The sequence below is a fragment of the Vidua chalybeata genome, chromosome Z (genome assembly GCF_026979565.1).
Source record: "Vidua chalybeata isolate OUT-0048 chromosome Z, bVidCha1 merged haplotype, whole genome shotgun sequence".
NCBI lineage: Eukaryota > Metazoa > Chordata > Aves > Passeriformes > Viduidae > Vidua > Vidua chalybeata.
This window is the reverse complement of record NC_071570.1, coordinates 24,724,064-24,744,948: the sequence shown is the minus strand read 5'-3', so window position 1 is coordinate 24,744,948 and position 20,885 is coordinate 24,724,064. Positions and strand designations below refer to the sequence as shown.

Below are 20,885 nucleotides of genomic sequence, written 5' to 3'. Positions count from 1 at the left end.
ATATTCCAGCTCAGTTCATCCTTGGATCACTTCATTAAATCAAGACTGCAGACAGGAACCTGACCTCTCCAAAGTATTTTATGCCTTATAGAGAAATGTAAGTACTGTACTTGATGTATTGTTTAAAAATGTAATTGATTTTAAAGAACTCAGAGTCTCTTGGATGAAGCCACTAATGGCACTGAAAGTTATTATTGCCGTTCTAAAATTTGCTGAAATAAAATTAATGCTATAAAGAGCAAAACCCTACCTAGCAGTCTAACTAGGGTTTTTTGGTGGGTTGTTGTTTTGTTTTTTGTTTTTTGTTTTTTTTTTGTTTGTTTGTTTGTTTGTTTTTTTGGGGGGGGGGGTTGGTTCTTTTTTTTTTTTTTTGTACATCCTGTTCAGAAAACCTACATGAAAAAGTATTAAATTTATGCCCTACAGAATCAGGCAATGTGTTGAGGATATTCTGGCAACTAAAGGGCACATTGTCATATATTCATATGCACACAGAAAAGTGTGTGTGTCTGTGTGGTTGTTACCTCTCACCTAAACATGCATTAAAGAGCACATGGGTGAAACAAGGTAAATGCATGTATAGGTTCAGCACAAGTTGGAGACCAAGCTTTCCATGTCATGTATGCAAAAGAAATCTTATTTGTCTTCATCAGTTTCAGAAGTTTTGCTCCATTTATTCTTCTGCAGGATCAGCAGAAAAACACCTTATGTATAACTATACTACAATATGCAGACATATAAGAAAAAGGGAAATGGCATTAAAGAATCCCAAGCAATTTGGTCAGTAAAGCATGCTGTGATATCTGGCAGTCTTTCAGAGCACTACAGAGCTGGTTTAACTGGTCAGCTACCTGTATAAAACTTCAAAAACATTTTCTGCTATAAACCATATAATCCATAGACCAGCTCTTTTCTGATAGAGCACAAGCTGTGATGGTCCCATATTTTATGCACAGCAAAATCTCCTGTGTTCCTGTAGATCAATCCATCTGGTATAAATTAGAGTCTCGGTGAAGAGAAGTATTGGCTTTTGGGTTTTTTTATTCATCCCAAAGGAAAATATAAATATAATCTTTGTATTTTTTATTCATCACAGAAGAAAGTGTAAATATACTCTGTCTCTTTTAAAACTGAACATGAAAAAAAAATATGGCAATGCACCAAAGGAAAAGCAAAAGCACAGCATTAAAAACAAGCATGAATGTATTTTTTTTTTCCTGCTGTCTGACACAACATACAACCAGAGGCATGTCATATCTTTATTTTCTTTCAACAGCACAACTATATTCTGCATATAAAACTCTGGAGAGAAATTACTATAAACTCCGCGAAGTCCTGCACCAGCCTACTACAAGGCTTTTTAATCTGCAAAAGGGGCTTTTCCCAACATTACACAGCACAAGCTATCATATGCAGATTTAATGGCCCAAGCCCCAGCTGCTGCTACTCATGAGAGCAGGATTTGGGCTGTGTACATGTTACTGTACATGCTGAAGTACCCAGGCAAAACATCACTCCCCTACAGTTGAACTATATAAAGAAGACTCATATCTTGTGCCTTAAAAGAAAAATAAATTTTTGCTGACAAATGCAGCCATGTTTATTCTTTGTTGCAGGACAGAGATTAGCTCAGTTGTTTAAAGCATGATGCTAATAGCACCAAGATTGCAGGTTCAATATGGGCTATTCCCTTAAGAGTTGTGGGTCCCTTCCAAATCAGAATATTCTGTGATCCATGATCTATATCAATGAATTGCTAAACAATGATTTGAAAACAATGTTAAAGGACAGTTTTAAACCAACGCTTTATCCTACAGGTTTTCTAGGCCTAGAAATAGAAAATATTACCTGCAGTTTTATTTTACTCATAGCTTATTTTCTCAGTCCAGCAGCTCCTGAGAAGCACAACATTGATACTGCTGGGGTAAGCTATAGCACTTGAGACATTCCTGGATACTTCACTGATAAATGCAAAGAATCCCCCAATATTATTGATTTTTAAGGCTGGAGACAACATCCCTATTATTAATATATGTGCCAGCATAAAAAAATTATCATCTCAGACATAATTAATGCTAACAACAAATTGGTAGCATTGCCACAGATTGCTAAAAGGTATAACTCAGGATCCTGGAACTGACACAAAGGGCAGAGGCATTGCTTCCCTAGAATGTGTCAACACTGCCACAACATTTCACTGAGGGATTAATGCCTTTTTCCCTTTCAGGAAATGTAATTGCCTGCTCTCAGAGTCTGTCACCCAAACAAAGAGAGTGAATACCACTCCTTGCAGAACAGCCCTCAGAAAGGCTGGCCTGGGACCCATGTGATCCCCAGGGAGCAAGGCTGGCTGAGAACACAGTGAAGCTGGAGTAAACCAAGGGAGTGGGCTCAAGCATTTACCATGCATCCCTTCATGAAACACATGTGGGGGAAAAAGCCCTCTCATGAACATGCAGGTTTCTCAAAATTGTAAGGTTGTCCATGCTAGAAAGCCAAATTTATCCTCAGCTGCATCCAAAGCAGTGTGGGCAGCAAGGCCAGGGAGGGGATTCTGCCCCTCTGCTCTGGTAAGATCCCAGCTGCAGTGCTGCATCCAGCTTGAGGTCCTCAGCATAAAAGGTTATGGACCTTTTGGGGAGAGTCTAAGAGAAGGGCCATGTGTGGATGTGACAGCCTGGTCAGAGAGCGAGAAAACTAGGTAAATTTTCCCAGAATCGGCTTGTGAGACTTTAGGGAGTTGAAGATAAACAATGATCGCTTATTACTATAAACAACATGCAGGTGGTGTTTTCCTACTCTTTGTTTTCTTGTTTTTCTCAAAGATTGTTTATAAGAAAGTTGTTTTGTTAATTAGCCATCAGGTGAAATGTATTGATTAATTGACCAATTGGGTCTATCTGTGTCGGAACAATGTATAAAAGAGGATCCGAATTAAAGACATGGGGTGCTGTGCAAACCAGCCTTCTGGTGAGTCTGTGTTGTTTCTTACTCAACAGTGATAGCCATGAAGATGATCAGAGGGATGGAGCACCTCTTCTAGGAGGACAGACTGAGAGACTTGGGATCTTTCAACCTTGAGGAGAACAGGTTCTGAGGGAACTTTCTAACAGCCTTCCAGTACCTAAAGTGGGCTATAAGAGAGCTGGAGAGGGACTTTTTACAAGGGCAGGTAGTGACAGAGCAAGGTGGAATGGTTCAAACTGAAAGAAGAGGAGATTTTGATTGGATATCACTGGAAAAAAAAAAAATTACTGTGAGAGTACTGAGACATTGGAACAGGTTGCCCGGAGAAATTGTGGATGCTCCATCCCTTGAAGTGTTCAAGGCCAAGTTGAATGGAGGCCTGAGCAACCTGGAAGTGGCTTGAGCAACCTAGTGGAAGATGTCCCTGCCAATAGTGGGGGATTAAAACAAGGTGATCTCTAAGGTCCCTGCCAATCCAACCCTTTCTGTGATTCTCTGCAATTGTTTTTCTGAAGATTATAAAACCAGATAGGGTCAGCAAGAAGTGCAACCAAAGTAAAAATGTACTAAAAATTGTAGAATGTAATTTTAGGTATGAAAAGATATATTTCTGTCTGTATGTGTCTCATAGTTAGGATAGTTAGGATTTCCTCCCCACTGCTTGTGGTAATTACACACACATATAGCGAGTTGCAGAGCTCAAGGAAAGCTGCATTTCTTCACACTACTCTCTGCTGACTAGGGTTTTGCAGGTTTTTTGTGTCAGTGTCTGACAAACAGCGTTGCAATTGCCCAGGATTCTGGTGAGAGCAGCAGAATACTTCTGCAATGTCACTCAGTGTGGCCAGGAATGGTTTTAATTTTATGGATGAACATTTAACTTATGCAGTGCCCTTTAAATCAATGTACTAGGTACACGCATTAATAATTAATATTTAAATGCAGTATAAAATGTGACAATGCTGCACATTGTTTGGCCCACTGTATTGACTTTTGCAGATAGAAACAGAAACACAAATAACCCAGAAGCTGAGAAGAAAAAAAAGAACCAAATATGTTGCTGTGGGGAAAATATATAGAAAACGTGAAAAAATAAGTGTATGAAAGAATGGATTAAAACCTGAAATACAAAACATTTATTTCTGTGTAAATATAGCATTTGGAAAGTGCTTGTACAATGCAATAGCAGAATTTCCCTTACGGATCTATGCGTGTTGAAGAAGAAAGGCAAAAAACAGCTTGTGGTAAGGTGGGGTGAATGTCAGCAATAACCAGGTTCACTGCAGAGAAGTACACCTAGCAGTTTAGAGTCTTTTGTTTTAATAAGCCTCTGAATCTGGAATTTCCACAAGTGCTTTCAAATTAGCTATGTACCTTCCTTGTTGTATGAGAACAGCCTGTGTGTGCATCTATTACCCACATGATGAATGTCAAAAAAGCCAAAATGCAAATTCAAGCTGCAGCCAATTAAAACTGGACTGGAAGACGTGTCAGGGGAATGTGGAGCAGCCGCAGCTCTCTGCTTGTTACTGGTGAACTCATGGTCTATGCTTTCAGCTGCAGACTTGCACACATCCCCCACCCCCAACAAGTCGCAAAGCAAACACAACATGCACTGAGAGCTTGCCTCACCAGGCGTCACCAGGGACCTGGTTTGCCAAGTGCTGCACTGGGAGAGAGTGCAGACCCCAGTACAGCTGAAATGTGAGATCATTTCTGGACAAGACAGTCCCAACCAATGAGTCCTCCCCACCTGCTTGAATGCATAGCTCTGCGAGAAAAATAGTGTAAAAACCTGCTCGTACTGAGACAAAACAAAATCAAGCAGCTTAAACCACCTTAGAGTCAATGTGGTTGTTTCTGTCTTGAACCCTGTAACCCTGTCATTGACCCCCTGCAATCCTGTCATTGACCCCCTGCATCACCACTCACCTTCATTTTCATGCTTAACACTTGCAAGCAGGATCTGTTTTGAAACAGTGAATTACTGGGAGACAGAAAGCTTTGCCCCAGTCAAGAAATCAAATAGTCGTATCCCTCAGCTATAATACAATTTACTTCCCACAAAGTTAATAATCCTTCCATGTAAAATTATACATACAAACTTCCCATATTGTCTTTCCTTACCTTATCCCCAGGCATCACATAATATTTGCAACCCCAAAGAGATAAAACATTGCAGCTGCTCCAAAATGTTCAGAAGTTAACTCACAAGAGTCACTGTGGTCTTTACAGGTCTTGTTCTGGAGCTTTTAGTTACACTAAATTGTTCACAGACGAACAAAAGTATGATAGCAAGACTGCAGAAAAGAGGAACAGCAAACATGAACAAATCACTCTAAGACAACACAGTAAGCAGCAATTTATTTCAAGAATGGTTTAAATGAAAAATCTTCTCTGCTCCAGACATAATATTTGATCTAGACAGTATTTTGAATTTGGATCACAATAGGTGGAAGAAGCAACCTTTAGGGAATAAACAACCCTTTCCCTATGGATATTTCATATCAGCATCTCTTCCTCTACACCTGTATTTTGCAATAGTCCAAGTTGTGTTGTACAAGTGGCTTTTCTGAGAAAGGAAATTGCATTGGATAAACAGTCAGAAGCATCCAGGGGAAATCCAGGCAGATTTCATGCCCCTGCTTTACGATTCAATGTTCCCAGGAAGCAGGCTACTGGTGCCCAACCTTGTGGCACAGAGGCACTGATGTCTCATGTTCAGTGACAGCTGTAAAAGTAAAATTTGCATCTCTTTCACTCACAACAGCCAAGAGGAATTTAGGTACAAATTGATAAAGGCATGCTAAACTTCTTACTGGAAGCAAATACATCATTGCTGTTTGCTCATACCAGCCCCTACCTTCATAAAAGATCATCACACATTCACATCAATATATCCAGCTACAGCAAATGTTTCTGCACATTTGTAATGCTGGGCATTGCTGCTTTACAGGTGTAGTAGAAAGTCAAATAAAGGAGTACTGGGCCAAATAAAGAGGCCAGAAGTAGAAGTTGGAGGTTGCTGAGAAGGGACAGTGAGAAGACAATGAGATCTTCCTTCCTGGACACTACCAGTGGGTGCAAGAGGGGTTACTCACTGCCTCAGAGACATTTCAACAAAAGTATCACTTTCTCTATCCTTCATGAAACTTTGACACTTCCCTTGCTCAGGAATAAGCACTGTTTTTTGAGTGGACCATGGTGGTGCCGTGGGTGGTGCTCCCATCTTTGGCCTGTCCTAACTGAAATGGAAGATGAGAGTGTTCACAATGAGATGAGAGCAAAACCAGAAGACATCACCCATGTACACCTGCAAAGCTAAGGCTTCAATTTACTCAGTACTCTGGGTGGATGCTCCTGGGGTGGAAAAATGTTATTTTTTATTGTCTGCAATAATAATGTTTCCACTCCAATCTCCACACCTTTCAGGATTGATTTGGCTATAAAAGACACTATCTGGCCCTGCTCTCTTCCCACAGCTTCTCTGCAATTTAAGGACTCTGCTGTGTGGCCTCCAGTGCAGTCCCTTGCTGGAACCAGCAGCAGCAGGCCTGGGGTAGGGACAGTCTGCCAGGTCTTACCAGGTCCACCATCATGATGTGATGCTGGGGTTCTAGAGGAAGGAGGAAATTAATGACACAAGGGCTTCTTGACAACCAGCAGCTATGAAACGAAGTACATTGCTGTAGAACCATGGAAAGCATTTCATTCACTGTCTGTATGAAACCTGTATTGCCATTTTCCCAGGGCAAAAGCTGTTTTTATGACTTTTGAAGCTCCAAAATGTCACACAAATAATGCATTGATTCTAGGTATGTAGGTTTTGTGTGGGGTAGAGTTAATTTTCTTCACAGGGGCTGGTATGAGGCTGTGTTTTGGTCTTGTGTTGAAAACAGGTTGATAATGTAGAAATGTTTTTGTTGCTGCTGAGCAATGCTCAGCCTGCTCAGCAGGCTTTTCTGCTTTTTCTACTGACACTCTGGCAGGGAAGCTGGGGGTGCTTGGGAGGTTGGGAAGAGACAGAACCAGGACAGGTGACCCAAACTGACCAAAGGGATATTCCAGACCATTGTGACATCATGCTTAGGATATAAAGAGGAAAGAAGAAGAAAGGAGAGGACATTTGGAGTGACAGAGTTTTATCTTCAAAAGTAACATTATGTCAGATGGGGCCCTGCTCTCCCGGAGATGGCTGAACACCTGCCTGCTCATGGGAAGCACTGAATAAATTCCTTGTTTTTTTTCTGTTTGCATGTGCAGCTTTTGCTTTCCGTCAACCCATGAGTTTTCCAGTTTTCATCCTTCTGATCCTCTCCCCAAGAGGAGAGGATTGGCTGCGGGTGGAGGAGTGAGCAGCTGCGTGGGCTTGGCTACTGGTTGGGGCTAAACCATGATACTGGGTCAACTACTGGCTAGATACCCTCTTCCATGGGACTTTGCTGGTGCCCTACCCTGGACCATTAGCAAAGCAGTGACACAGGCAAGCTTCCTGCTGCACACAGAGACAGAGGTTTTAACTGACAAGTTTGTTGTGTTCAGTTATTGTTTCCATTGATGCTTTTACAGATCCTAAGTTAATATATTTTTCTCTTGTCTAGTACAATAACCTGTATTAAGTTTTTTCATGCAAATCAAGCATCTATTTATTTCCCTCTGCATGTCCTGCCTTTAACAACAGATTGATAATGAGAACATATAGACAGACAGAAAACATATGATTAGGCCTTCATCCCAGAGGACATTGTAGTATCTGTCCCGATTTTCCTCCCTTTATTTCTGTCCTTAAGCAAGGATATCTCCTTTCTCAAGGGTAAAGAAAATAGAAAGGAGAAGCAGAGGAAAAGGCTGGCTTCCTGAAATTTGGCCCATTTGAGAGTTTTGATACTTAAGCTATTATAAAAATAATTTCTTCTACTCACATACAAGGCTACAGTCACACATAGTTGCTTGTCTTGGCTACTACATCTTACTGATCTCCCAAACTGTCCTAAAATGAGGCCATGGTGTGTGGCATCTCTTGGCTGAACATGCCTGAGCACTCACACTTTGGGAGCATCATGTTTTAAATACACCCTAGTGTCCATAAAAGGGAAAAAAATAGTTTCCTGACATGACAGTGAAGCCTCAGAAGGAAATTCTTTGAAGGAAGAATTTGAAGGCAGAGGAAAGGTTAATGAAATGTGTGAGGCAACAGAATTTTTTATTTGTCTCCAGTGCTAGTTGGGTATTTCCACTGAAGCAAATAAAGAAAATTAAAAATTAATAAAGCATTCGATACCAGACATTGAATCAAAATTGTGGTGCTGGAGCAATGTTGTCTGGATAATGAAACATTACACAAGCTAAAGATCTGATTGCTGTTGGGGTAGAACGTGGATTTCGTAGAAAACTTCTCTCTGCAGAGCTGCTCCTTTTGTTCACAGTTTGCCTAATTCGGCACTTTTGTTAGTGGGAAAACAGTCTCATACCCTCATTGTTGCTATTTTAATGAACAAGCTTGCACTCCTCAGAGGGCTGGGGGATAGAGAACATACACTTATCACTGCATAATGAGGCATGGTGACTTCAACAGGAGTGATGCATGGCCCAGTAACCCTTGCTACTCATGGCTCATGTCTCCAGTAGCATCCAAGGGCAAGCGCCAGCCAGGGAATCACACCTGCCCTAAATATTCAGGGATGGGCCAATCTGTGCCTGGGTACAGGAGCTGCTGCCTCCCCAGTGTGAGTAATGCAAGACACCTCTTTCCTGCTGCACATTGCTGGAGTTCTGCCATGGATCTGTGCAAGTACAGCAGCCCTTGCAGATTAGAAACTTATTCAAAAATGTAAGATGAGAGTTCAGATTTCCTGGTGCTTCTGTGTTCCCAGAGGGCAAGGAAGATACCTAAAAACTAAATACATGGCTCAGTAAGACAGAAGAATTGAGAAATACAAAGCCAAGTTTGATGGGAATGTATAATTGTTTGGCACCTGCTACTAAGGTTTTTCACACCAGGAGAAAAAGGAGGAAGAAGAACATGGTGGGGAACACCTTCAATCTGGAAACACATAAATCATAGAGCTAAGTGGTTCACAAAACCACCTTTCTTTAATGATGTTGACAAGAAATCAAGGACTTATCTAAAATAATAACTTACAAACAGTTTGTAACAAAAGCTGTTCAAAATTGTTTTGCTGTGTTTCATCCAGCTAATGAGCCTAAATCACTGCTTTGGCCATGGCAAGGGTTAGACTCAGATTGCTGTTGCAAATTCATCCATTTAATAATTTCAAAAACAGTTTCCCAACACTGTTGCAAATTACTGACATAATTCCTGCATTTCTCCAGTGTGGAGCATAATCTTCATTTTCAGAGCCAAGTAGTGCTGCTCAGAACCAGTAATCAGAAGCCACAGCAGTTCATCTCAAACCCCACAGCCTTGCTATCACTGCCCTCTGCCTTGGGGACCTCCACTGGATGAACCAGTGAGACAGCTGGAGCTGGAGAGCAGAAAGATGGTGTTTCCAGTGTCACATTGTGTGTTGTCCTGATTTCCTGTGCAGGCACCACAAAGCTTATCAGATGGTCACAGAAAGGAGAGATAACACACACACACACCTGCTCCTCATTGCCAAACAACAGGAAAACCCAAAGTGCAGATGTTTAGCTCAGGGGACACTTGCCAGACTCACAGATTGGAATTGTAGGGGGTTTTGGGGTCCCAAGACTGAGAAACAGTGAAACACTGCTAATATTCACATGAGTTCAGATTAAATGAGGGCCAAATATAGAGTGGGATCATTCACAACAGAGACCCAAACCTGCTGATAATACATGGACTCCAATATTTCTGGCAGTAATTTCATTCTCTGTGTTTTATATAAGATGAAATCTTATGAAAATGGAAACCTTATGGAAAATAACTGAAAACAAGTGATGGCTGAAAAGAAAGCAGGGTAGATTTTCTGCTTCTTCCCTCCTACATGTATATAAAGAATGGCATACTTTAAATTGTGAAACCATTTCTTAAGCAGTTTATCTCAAAAAACTCATTATGCAGCTTAAAAAAGAGAATATTTTCATTATAGTGACCTTCTTTAGAACTGCTTTGAAAATTACTGGAAAAAAAGCATTATCCAGGAGCTACATGTTCCTCCACCCCAAAGGGAAAGAGCTTCACAGGATCCAAAACAATAACTGAACTACATTGTGAATGATAAAAACTATCATTATGTTAAAACATTTAATTAAAAAAAAGCCATGATATTGGCAATGTTATAAGCTTTCATTATGCAGGGCACACACCAGCTTCCCATATCAAACAGGATTATAAAAAGCTTTATTTTCTGGAAAGGTTAATTTATGATTGCCCATATCAGAACCTTTTCATGTGTGTCTCAAAGCTGCTTCATTCATTGCTGAATACTGGTTTAGATCAGAAACTCATCCACTATCGCCATTTTCAAGCTCCCACTCCAAACAATTGTAATAAAAAGCAATGCAAAACCATCTTAGATTCTGCTTTAAGAGACTGATTTTTGGATATATTTAACATGCTCATATTAACTGAAGCTTATTTTAACTGAAGTTACTTCAGGATCTTCACTAGGTAATCAAGTCATAACCCCTGTTACTGGCAATGCAGTTGTTATAAGATGCTTGCCTTGGCCATGAGGCAGACATGAGGGAATGTGTGAAAGTATTTGTTGTACATCCATCTTCAGCTTTGCAGGAATTGTGCATTAACAAAATCACATTTTCTTCAATACTTGAGAATTAAACACTAGCAACCCTACTGGCAAAAATGACTAATTATCAGATTAGTTAAAAAAAAAAAACAGAATGCCATTATTAATGTATCTGATCACACAGAAATGCTCAAACTGAATATATGGTTCTCTCTACTAAACCTCTGTATAAAGACTGCCTTCATAAACATTTCTCAGTGCTTCATTCAATATTTCTACCATACAAAGAACTAATTAGTATTCTCACAGATGTAAAATATTTAGAATACTTTTTAACTTCTGCAGAATGTTATTTTTGTACAGACATAATTATAATGAAATATTTTTGCTTACTTATTTTACTACATGCTAAACATAGCTGGTTTTGAACTCCAAAAAGTAAACCACTTCAAAAGTCCATTTGAAAACATTAGTGCTACAACCAAAATATAAAACTTGTTCATATTTTTCTTGTCCTGAAGTATTTAAAGCTGAGCTTCAATTGGCAAATGAGTCACCCCTTGTCTTGGGTCACTGTCTCCTATTTAGTTGATTTATTTCTTAGGATGGAAACTCTTCACTGACAAGAAACTGAGTCTTAGAGCAGAGCTAAATAACACATCTGAAATGAAAACTGCTGTTGAGATTTTTGAGGCATTGTACCTCTGCCAATGCATCTGTAATGCTCATAATGGAAAGATATGAAGAGGACAAGACTTACGGGGTGGGTCAGTGTGATTTATGGGTGCTAGGGTCCTGTGGATATGGGCATGCAGTTGAAATGACTCGGAAAGAAGGCTGCCAGGCAGGAGCAGGCATGACTGTGACATTGCTGCAGCCAGCTGCCTCCAGCAGGTTCATGAGCTTCCAGACAGCTTCCCAGAGGTTGGTTATTTCCCAGATGCAGCAGTCAGAGAGCAAGGGAAAGCTGGAACCACAGAGGCTCACTGTATTGCATCACTGTCCTGTTAAACTGCTGTCATACTGCTGGACTGTAAAGGCAAATTTGAAGCAGAGGGGATGGATTTGTAGCTTGTGTGGGGGTCTCTGGTGAGATTTAGTAGCTGAGGACATACTTTTGTCCTTTTGACGTTTTTCTCTTTTGTATGGAAATAGCTTCAATCTCAAAAAAAAAAAAAACCTCCAAAAAAACCCCAAAACCAAAAACCACCACCAAAACAAAACTATCCAAACCAAAAACCAAAAAGGCAGCACCCCAATATCTGAAAAGTATTTTCCAAATAGTTCTTGCCTGCCTAAAACAAATCTCTGAGAACTAATCTGTATAATTCCACCTTTTGGCATCTCAGGCTTTTGTATCCTGTACATTTATTCTAATTTACTTACTGCTTGCATCAAGCCAGTATTAGTCTGGTATGCTTAATGTAGAGAACAGAGAGAGTGAGAATCACCTAATGTTAAACATAAGCTCTATTTATGTTTTTTCAAGTGATGAAGTTAATCTGCGGGTACATCTTGAGTGTGACAGTCACTAATCTGCCACAGCAGTTCAAACCAGCCCTTTTAAAGAAGATATTCTACACCTAGAAGGTGCAGAGAAGTGATTCTACACAGATCTATGAAGATAACAATAACTGCCATAAGGCTTTATGGAAACTTCTCAACCATAAGGCACAATGAAAATGGAGCAGATGATAAAAGACATTCCAGCCTTGCTTCTAGCAAAGCTTGTGAATGGGTTTTTGCTAAGACATGTGAAAATGCAGATGATGGCAAAGTGACTCAGAAAGTCTGGATTATAACGCTATTCATATTCTTACCCTTGGTGATAAATTAAGTACGTTTTATTCAAGATTTTCACACAGCTGTACTATATATTTTGATCATAAAAAATTCACATATAGCCTCCATATAGTACTCCCTCTTAGCAGAGGATAAAACTGGAGTCTCATCTCACATGTACACAGTTATCTATATAGGCACAGTTTGTCTAAAATGCTGAAAATAACCAAATTTTGCCTATCTGGGTTTTATTACAGAATTAAAAATAAACAATCCCAGGATTTGGTAGGATTTTTGATTGCTGTTTTGGGGTTTTTTTTTTTGAGACCAGAGTGCTGCATTATGATTTTTTTTAACTGTAAAGAGTGTGCTACAGCCAAACAACTTGAATCTTGACAACAGATTATGTTTTGCAGATGATTTTGGAACACAGCATGAAAAACACTATCTATTTAGAGATTAATAGAAAAGTAGAGTGAAATTTACCTCTAGATAATTGTTCCATTTAGTTGATAAACTATACAGCAAAATACACCATAGATAGTCATAATTTAATCCTAAAGACTGTAACATATTCTGAATTACTTTTATTCATCTGCCAGAAGTGTTTCAGAATGATAAAAAATTCATTTTGTCAAATGTGAACATGCCTGAGTACCAAAGCATTCTCTCACAAGACAGTTATGGCTTCTTCCTGCTGCTGAAAGGCTAAGCATGCCTATCAGCTATTATATTTTACTTCTGAATACCAGATCAATTGGAAAATTCTGACTTTGCATGCATTAACGTACACAAACCATGCACTCCTTGAAGAAGAAGTTGGGGCCCAAAGGTTGCTTCAGCACATTGATTTGTTCCAGAGTTAACAAAGTATTTGTTTGGGAACATCTCATCAAGTGGAAACTGGGAAAGTGATTTCACTCCATCATATACCCAATCTCAGGCCTGATTGCATTTTATGAACAGAATTAGCAATCAAAACAGGTTACTCTTGCTTTATTCTATCCCATTTTTTATTTTGTAGAAAAAGATGCTGGCCTTCCAATGTCTCAAGTTTGCCATGAGGTATGGTAGCACTAGTTTATATCCATAATATTGTAGGCTGAGAAACACAGTAGTGTTTGTGTATGCATCTTTTAAGACCTTTGCACCATTTGTATCCATCAAAGTTCAATTTTAAATAGTAATATGAAAATCACAATGACTGAACTTTCATTTTTGAAGTGTAGAAATTATACTTCAGTAAAGATGTATTTTAGGACAGACAGCAAGGAAGAATTAAGAATTCTTATTAGAACCAGAGACATGTAAAATATATGCACTTAAAATTACAGACTGTCCTCTTCCCTGTTCCTGTACCATCTTCTCTACTAAACACCTAGGACAGATGTAGTCTGAATTCAATCAATCCACAGTAGGAAAGCAAAATTCCCTCTCCATTTTAAAGGGATCAGGCTGTGATCACCTTCCTTCCCCAAGAAGCGTCAGGCTTTACCCTGTTTCCGCGGCTGGGGTACATGGCCTTTCCTCCACACAGCAGACTGCAACTGCACAGGCTCCCTGAGCTGTGGATGCTTACCCTTTCTCCTCTCCTAAACCATGCTGCTAGGCTGGAATTGCTGGGATGTTTGCAAACCTTTGTCTTGGAATATTTCATGTTCTGTAGAGATCTTCTCTATATCAGATGGCATGTTCCCATTTTCCCCCAAACCCTGTGGAATAACACCTTACTTTGAAATGGAAAATGCTGCACTGGTTGTACAGACACTGTACTGGGCAATGACTGGTTTCCAATAACTGGAACTGGTAAAAAATATTGCCCAGTACAGTGTCTGGGCAGAAAATATTGTTTACCTGAAAGAGAGCCCAATAGACTTTTAACTACAGTTGTGGATCTGGCTTATGTGCTTTGAAGTGCTCAGCTGGCACCTATATTTTTCTCCCATGTGAAGAATCAGTAAAATTGTACCCTCTGCAAACTTTACTCCTTGAGTCTTGCCATAATTTTTTCTTTAACTGTGATCTTTCCAAAGGCAAAACTGCACTTGTCAGAAGCCTGTGAGAGGCAAATACTGCTCTACACATCTTCTAGACTGAACACAAGAGAGGACACTTCTTGTTGTTACCAGACATAATTAATTAATTTGTGAATTTTAGAGACAAATTTTCCTATGCAAATCTTATTATGACAGGCTCCTTCTTTCCATTATTTAGGAGATTGTTTCCAATGGGCCAGCAGCAATTCTCACTGCCACAGCAATCACAGCCACAGTCAGTCATGTATCTTCACAGACTGAATTTTAAGAACATGTCCCTGAAGGGAATGTCTTTGAATAGCTTAGTCAGAATTGTATTTAGCAACTCTCTTTTGACCCTGGAACAGAGAGGGCTTGAGTCAGCAAGTCTGCAGTGACTGTGTTTCTACAGACTTCTTCACTCAAAGAAAAGTAATGGATGGCCTGATGTTTGAGATATTTAATTATGGCATTCAAACATCTCTCCTCATTTATCGGCAAACAGCCTAGCAAAGACCACAGCTGATGTAGCAGTTGCCTTATTTGCTTTCTCTAAAGTTAAAGCAGAAATCTAGGCTTTCCTTTCCTGCTTTCTATATAGTGGCATTTTGAAAAAGCTGTTCTGGCAGAACCTCACAGCATATCAATAAATTCTTTTCCTTAGAGGTATCTGTTACACCTAATTGAAAATTTAATTTTACAGATAAAATATACTTCTGAAACATGAGGTGGAGGGCCCTTGATGCTGGGGACTTTTCTTCTCTGTTGCTTTTCCCTACAATCCAGGAACAAGAACATCACTGTGCTAAATCCAACTACTACAGCCAAGCACAAGCTGTTGTTTTTGTTTGGTTGGGTTTTTTGTTTTGGGTTTTTTTGTGGGGTTGGTTTATTTCTTTGTTTGTTTGTTTGTTTTATGGTGTCCCTTGTATTTTGAGCTACACTACTCCCCAGCACTGCAGGATATATTCCCACAAAATAGCTACCAGCTCCTGCGTCCCTTGGAAATTGAAAACCAAGCTGTGATTCAGCAAAATAAAAAAACTGGAAAATAATATAATATGCAACCGAGAGTAAACCACAAATAACTCAAAATCCAAAGGACAATAAATGTGGAAGAAAATCACTACTTTTCTATGGAAGAATATTCTTCATTAGAATGGTGTCATCCATCACTAGCTGTTACAGAAGTTAAAGTAAAAACAGCTCCAAACACATCAATATCTCAAATTATACTGTATTATTCTTTCTTCCTATACACACAACAAGCTTAAAATAGATAACTTTATTAGTGCTTGATTTTTACAATGCCTTGTTCCTGTCAGCCCAAGATTTCACTCTCTAAAAGCTTTTTAAAAGGCAGGCTTCATTTGAGCCTGGCTTTGGTCAAACCGACAGCTACTTTGTGAAATTCCCAAGCTGGTGACTTTAGTCCTTTCCCAATTTCAGACAGCTTCTAGGTAATGAGAGTTTTAACCTTCCCCTTATCTGGCCACCTTAGTGAAGCAGGAGGGACCATCAACAGAGAGGACTCGTGCAGGGTGCATGGTTTACCTTTCCTCTTACAGGTCGGTTAAGAAAACTCTGAGCCTATAGTGAACCCTGGAGGGAGCAGAGAGGAAATATTTTTGATTGCGCTGATTAATTTCTGAGGACCCTAAGGAAGCCAAAAGGGTTTCCACACAAACTGGGAGGTGCCTGGTTAGACCAGCCTGCTATTCCCAGCCATAAGCTTCTTCCACTGATTTCTTGCATGAAAACCAGCACAGACCTCACTCCATGCAGCAAAGCATGAACTTACTCCCATACATTATCTAATTAGTCTCAGTGGAGAGTGAATCTCAAAATGTCAGCTCCTGCAAGTCATGCTGACCTATATCAGCTAAGAATCTGCCTTCTAAAGGTTCTCAAGAGGACATTAAATGGATTCCAGTATGACATTCTCCATCACAGCTGCATGTTCAAGGAGAGCTCTAGTGTAAAGGGTGAATGGGGAAGTTAGTGCAAGGTTGCAAACACTAAGTGCTTCAATGTCTAAACATCATCTCCTAGGATACTTCTATTTCAGCAGTACCCAAGTCGGAACTGTGAGACACAGTTTCTCACCTATATGCAGAGCAATCTGCAACACGGTGCACACAACCCCTGCTTTTGTTCACTTTCTTTTTAGTTATTATTTTTTCCTTAGAGTTTTGGGTAATGAACTCAAAGATGAGAGAAACACCCTACTCTATCCAGAAATGGCAAAACAAAATCAAGAGCACAGGGAAAGCATTTACAAGATTGTTCCATTATTTTTTGACATAATGTTCCAGAATGAGTCTCATCTCAGACCGTCTCCATGCCACCCTGGGGTGACACATAGCTTCCACCAGCCTCCATTTTGTAATAGCAGTGGCCATAGCCAGATACCCAAGTCAACAGCTATTGCTGTTGAAAGCCACAGCTGGGCTCCTGTCCCTACTGCCCAGCTGAGTCTCTTTGGATAACTGTTCTTCAGAGTTTGCTAGACTGTCAGGTTTTGCTCCTGCCCACATGCAGAACAGCCATGTTCTTTTGGATTATTCTCAGAAGCATTGAAAAAGGACTCTGCTGCTGTGGTTTCCTTATAAAACATACGCCTTGTCAGGAGCTGGTGCAGGCAATGTTACATTTGCTGTAACATCTCCCATGATTTCATCATTTCAGACAAACATCACCCAGAAGTTCTCTCTAGCTTCTCTAAAGCACAGGTAGCAAGACTGAGCTGCGCCTGCAACTCTCATCCACCCTGAGTAATAGGATGGGGAAAAGGAAAGGAAGCCCTCCCTTCCTTCCCACCTGGGCCCTCGTCTGCCTCAAGCTCAGTAACACACTCAGCTGCTTCTTGGTGTGCCCACAGCAAAACTGCTATTCTACATCCATGGGAGATGGAACTAAATCAGAGCCCAAACCCAGAGCTGAATCCCCCAGGACCATGGTGTATACTGGTCTGAGGGCTTTCTTCCATGTGCCACCAAGGCTGAAGACACTCTGCTGCAAGCTAATCCTAAAAGAAATTCTATTCTGCTTCTAAAATCAGCTAATTTCTCCTCCTTGACTAGAGAAATGAAGGCAATTATACAATTTTTAGAAAGAGAGAGCAAAAAGGAATTTCGATGCCCCAGGGAGCAATGCTAAAGCAGATGGTAAGATGTGCTGCAGGGAGAGATAACCAGAAGGATTATAACAGCAAACCATGAGCCCTGACTATTCTCAAATAACTACTGAAGTAGAAGGATCTGTCTGAAATCCAGTGACATACAGACTAAGGCTGAAATTTATGAAAGCAATGCTTTGTTGATGCTTCCACAAGGAACATAGACACACCAACCACCAGAAAAAAACAAGTCTTGGCTGCATAGATTCAATAGGCTACATTTAAAAGGATTTTTGGTGTCAGGTTCAAACAACCAGTTTAAAAAACTGGAGACCTATTACCTCAACAGCTTGTGGGAAATTAGCCTGGATAATGTCCACTTACGTTAACACTTGCACAATGCCCTTGTGAAATGCAGAATGCCCGCCCAAAACCACCTGGACACTTGTGTGGGGGAGCAGCAGCAGCAGATGCTTTTCTCTTTAAGATCCAAAGGCTCAAAGCATTAGCAGCTAAGCTTTGCCTGGGTTTCATTTAAATAAAAGAGTGAGGGTGATTTTTACGGGAATCGTGCCCTCTGTTGATGCAGGTGAAACACTTTACTGAGATGGTGTTGCTGGCTGAGGTATGGCTGCCTCAGTAAGACATGATCATATCTAGGAAAAGGTTGGTTTTGCTTGTTTATATTGATTTTTAATTATATTTTTCAAATAAGCCCATAGCAGACATCACCTGAAAAGGTCTTCATAGAAATGCATTAACCTGAAGAAGTTTTTCTGGTCACTACTTATTTGTTTTTCCCCTGGGATGAGTGTGAGAAGAGCAGGCCCATGTGTCCACCTCCCTCTGGTGACTATACACCTGAGATAAGAATAACTGTCTTGAGCAAACAGAAGCAGACAAGGCCATGCACTGCCATGTGAGTGACTTGCACCATTTGCAGGATTTCAGTGCCTGAGTTAAAAAACAGAGCAAGAATTAGAAGACTAATAACAAATTAAATTTATATCACAAATTAAGGCTTCACAAAGTATCTGCATTTCCTCATTTGTCCTTTCAGATATTTGTCTTTTCCAAATCATACTTCTAACAAATATTGTCTCCCCCAAAAAGTCAGAGGAGACAATGAAACTGTTCAAATGTACCATGTCATATTCAGCATACAGAATATGCCAACATAGCAATACAGAATACACATGAATTTTCCTTTAAGAGTGTTCTTTAAGCAAGGCTTTCTAAGCAAGTATTTTATCCTCCTGGTGTATAAGACTGTATTACATTAGCTCAGGTTAGATGTACAATTAAATCATTGGGACGGCCTCTCCAAGCACTCTTTTTGGCCTTCTACTCTGTAGGCTTTTCTAACAAGACCCAAGTGCTGTGTTCATTAGGGAGATTTCTAATGGCATTCACCCCAAACCTTTCTAAAGTCTCACTGCTCCATTCTGGTTTTGGATCCCTTTATTCTACACACCTCTATATCCTTTTTCATGTTTGTCATGCTTGCTGGAGCTGAAAGCTACCCTTCCCAGCAACCAGCCATAGATGCATTATTTTATATCCTATGATATGTATATTTTATATTTTCATTAAAAAAAAAAAACAAACCACATTACAAGCAGTGATTTCAAACCTTGGTGCAATTCTTGGATGCGAATTTCAAGCAGATTGGCTGCAGGGTATGTGCACAGACACATACTTGGGTGGAAAAAATCTGGAGTTCTGTAAAGACTTGCTATTTCCATCTGAGATGTGAATATGTTATCAGAGATCAAGACATAAAGCTTGGGAAACAGCTAGTGCGGTTCAGACTTACATACTTAAAGCCAGGAAATCTGGCATCTGCCCAACAACAATACTGGCTGGTTCTCAACAGGAATGGAAAAGTCTCATAAGGATCAAGGAAACTTTGGAAATGTTAATTAAATGTTAAAGTTAAGATTTTAAGTCAATGCACTTGGCCTGACCCCCTGTTTGCATTGCTGCCTCTGCCTAGCAAGAGACAACCATCTGTCATGCAGCTGTACCAGCTTTCCCAGGACTCACCACTTCTCCACAGGGAGACAATATTCATCACCCAGTGCCCACATGTAGTCCCTGAAAGGGATGGGGGAGACAAATACCTTTCCCTCCTTCTTTTCTTGCCCGCCTTATCTTGGGGTGGCTGGGACAGCTGTCCCACAGCCTGAGGACAAGCCCTGCTCACCCTGCTCAGGCAAGAAACATTAACATGGAGAGTGTTTCCAGGCTCTGGTCATATTACTGAAGATTTACCATAAACCAAAGGGAAAAGGAATATCAATTCCCAACTCTTAGAGCCACCAATATATACATATGGGGAGACCTTATGGCATTTCAGTACTTAAAGGGGAGCTGTAAGAAAGATGAACTCAAACTTTTTAGCAAGGTCTGTTGTGATAGGACAAGGGATCATGATTTTAAAATGAAGGAGGTTCAATTTAGATGAAATTTAAGAAATTTTTTACAATGAGCGTGGTAAAACACTGGCACAGGTTGCCCAGAGAGGTGTCCCTAGTCATGGCAGGGGGTTGGACTAAATGATTTTTAAATGATTAATTCCAACCCTAACCCTTCTGCGATTCTATGATTACAGACACAAATGTATCCTGTGATGACGGATTTGCTGAGCGCAAATAATGAAATCCAAATGGAAAAGGATCCAAATGGAAAAGTCCACCATTGCAAAGAGACATTGCGGTGCCACTGAGAGCCCCATTGCAAAAGGATTATCTTGCTCAAATATCACAGGTGTTTTTGGAGGTGGTACAGGAGCACATTAGCAAGAAGATTGCTCTTAGAAGAGAATAATAGATGCACAGTTTCTTACTTTCTTGCTCAGCTTGTCAAGGTTGTGTACTTTATCTAAAAACAGATATAATCAAATAGTATATTCACCCCCAATTGTTATTACAGAGCCCACTTACATTTGTTTAGAATAGATAATTGTAATATACCATGCTACATTGTGCTCCATTAAACATATCTACAGTCATTGTCATCACCTCACAGATACACATACTGCTTTATTTAAGACATAGGAGGAATGCATAAAGGGAGAGTGTGCTAGAGACAAAACAGGCTTCTCTGTTAAGCCTTTGCCTAAGAGGAGTCTGATCAAACACGCTTTCCCATGTTCTGTATTAACTGGTTGACCTTGAATAGTAAGATAGTCTCTGGGAGTTTAAAAATCACATTGAATAATTAGTCCTAATTTATCAACTTACCTCATTAATATATTCATTCATTTCATAGATTGGTAGAAAAATCTGGAGGTTTCTAATCCAAATCCCTGCTTGAAACAGAGCTGAT

The 20,885-nt window shown here is 40.0% G+C and overlaps 1 long non-coding RNA gene across 1 annotated transcript; it reads left to right on the top strand.

The window, feature by feature from the left end:
• The first annotated feature begins 8,605 nt into the window (after positions 1-8,605).
• LOC128782546 (uncharacterized) lies at positions 8,606-20,305 on the top strand. Its single transcript, XR_008428839.1, has 3 exons — positions 8,606-8,693; positions 13,447-13,487; positions 20,170-20,305. It is a non-coding gene; the product is annotated as an uncharacterized LOC128782546 (long non-coding RNA).
• Positions 20,306-20,885: the final 580 nt, after the last annotated feature.